Here is a 2,500-nt window from a genome sequence, read left to right on the forward strand (position 1 = left end):
TAGCGACCGTAATGTGTTTCTTTTTTGGTCGCTAGTTGGCGCCCTCGGACTACCATAATTTCCACAACGCGTCCGTTTTGCCATCGCATTCTTCCCTGCGGCACTGCTTGCTCACAAATTTTTTTCCTTTCAGTATTATGAGCGAAGCAAACATTTACCTGGAGCATCAGCCTTCCGCTATTATTATTCCGCTTAAACCTATTCCTACTGCAATGTTCAATGATCAATGATCAACTCAATTCCCGACGAAAGACGGTCTATTCTGAGTTACCCAAAACGGTGACTGGCAGGTGAGTGCATTTGATATATTTCTTTAGCGTTTGGACGTGTGTGATTCAATATATTTTGTATGACACTCTGTTACATTGTCGTAATTGAGCTCTTCAATTTAATTTCATTTAATTTAATTTTATTTTATAATTTAACAATAACTTTGTACAATTAAATAACTTTAATTGATAAATACGTTGTCATTGCCTTGCATTGACTCACGTAGCTTTGCAATGCTGCTTGATGATCATTTGATGATTTTGTTGTATGACATATATTGTTATGATTATATCGATTAAAATTGTGCACTTTGACACTGTATGGCATTAGATTAATTTTATCAAGTCGATTCACACCAAAAAAATGTTAAAGTCCAAACGCCCAGGTCGCGCGGATAGCCCTCACCCGCCGCGGATTTTCCCAAGTCGGAAGAGCTTTAGCCGCGAGTCGGTGTTTGGACTTTAACTTTTTGTTGGTGTGATGAGACTTGAAAATTTTTTAGAGTCCAAACGACCAGGTCGCGCGCATAGCTTTCACCTGGCGCGGATTTTCCGAACTCGGGAGAGCATCACGCGCGGGTCGGTGTTGTGGACTCTGAAAATTTTTCCCATCCACTCCAAAAAATGTTAGAGTCCAAACGCCCAGGCCGCGCATATTCTCTTGACCGAGCGCGGATTTTTCGACCTCGGAAAAGTTTTTGCCGCGGGTCGATGTTTGGACTCTGAAATTTTTTCAAGTCTCGACAAAAAGTTAAAGTCCAAACGTTGGGAAATATTTTCAGAGTCCAAACGTTCGAGTTGCGCGCAGTGCCCGGCCGGGGCGCGGTTCGGCGGCCACGGCAAGCGGCCACGCACCTTCCCAAACTCCAAATCCGGCCGCGAGCTCGCGCGATCCCGAGGCCGTTCTGGGGTACCATGGCGATGCAGGATTCTGTGACTACTATGAGGGAGCAGGCAGTCGTGTGAGCGAATGCGCGCGCGAGTGCGAATCGAAGCAGAATCGATCTCGGTTGGCGTCGGGCACGATGGGCAGATGTAATGCTGTTCGCGCGGTCGCCCATGCTTAGCCGGGGTTTTGAGCGGTCTGTCGGATCCAGTGGCAAGCTATCGGCGTGCCTCGGCGCGAGTATTGCACTCGAATCGCCGGGCAGCGTCCGGAATTGACGGTTTTCGGAGCTCGTGCAAGCCGCGAGCGTAGTGTTTGAGTAGCGATGTACACGGAGAACGTGTGAAAAGAAACGCGGGGCGCCCGTCGTCCCGCAGCAGCCTCGTTTGCTGCGAATAGCTACCTGGTTGATCCTGCCAGTAGTCATATGCTTGTCTCAAAGATTAAGCCATGCAAGTGTAAGTACGAGCTCTCGTACAGTGAAACTGCGAATGGCTCATTAAATCAGTTATGGTTCATTTGATCGTACGTGTTACTTGGATAACTGTGGTAATTCTAGAGCTAATACATGCGAAAAGCGCCGACTCACGGAGGCGTGCATTTATCAGACCAAAAACCGACCGGGCCTCGGCCCGTGCTCGTTGGTGACTCTGGATAACTTTGCGGATCGCACGGTCTTGCACCGGCGACAAATCATTCAAGTGTCTGCCCTATCAACTTTCGTCGGTACGGTATCTGCCTACCGAGGTTCTTACGGGTGACGGGGAATCAGGGTTCGATTCCGGAGAGGGAGCCTGAGAAACGGCTACCACTTCCAAGGAAGGCAGCAGGCGCGCAAATTACCCATTCCCGACGCGGGGAGGTAGTGACGAAAAATAACAATGCAGGACTCTAACGAGGCCCTGTAATTGGAATGAGTACACTCTAAAACTTTTAACGAGTATCCATTGGAGGGCAAGTCTGGTGCCAGCAGCCGCGGTAATTCCAGCTCCAAAAGTGTATATTTAAGTTGTTGCGGTTAAAAAGCTCGTAGTTGGATTTTGGGCTCGGGCCGTCGGTCCGTCGCAAGGCGTGTACTGGCGTGCCCGGCCTCACCTTCGGTTCACCGTCGGTGCTCTTGACTGAGTGTTGGCGGCGGCCGGAACGTTTACTTTGAAAAAATTAGAGTGTTCAAAGCAGGCGGTTCGCCTGAATAATGGTGCATGGAATAATGGAATAGGACCTCGGTTCTATTTTGTTGGTTTTCGGAGCGCGAGGTAATGATTAAGAGGGACGGACGGGGGCATTCGTACTGTGCCGCTAGAGGTGAAATTCTTGGATCGGCGCAAGACGAACAACTGCGAAA

General features: G+C 49.0%; 1 non-coding gene across 1 annotated transcript in view; it reads left to right on the top strand.

The window, feature by feature from the left end:
- The first annotated feature begins 1,555 nt into the window (after window positions 1-1,555).
- Window positions 1,556-2,500, top strand: part of LOC143472444 (small subunit ribosomal RNA) — a 1,808-nt gene continuing 863 nt past the window's right edge. Inside the window, exon 1 of the ribosomal RNA XR_013119800.1 lies at window positions 1,556-2,500. This exon is cut by the window's right edge and continues 863 nt beyond it. This is a non-coding gene — a ribosomal RNA (small subunit ribosomal RNA).

The sequence above is a fragment of the Clavelina lepadiformis genome, unplaced genomic scaffold (genome assembly GCF_947623445.1).
Source record: "Clavelina lepadiformis unplaced genomic scaffold, kaClaLepa1.1 scaffold_246, whole genome shotgun sequence".
NCBI lineage: Eukaryota > Metazoa > Chordata > Ascidiacea > Aplousobranchia > Clavelinidae > Clavelina > Clavelina lepadiformis.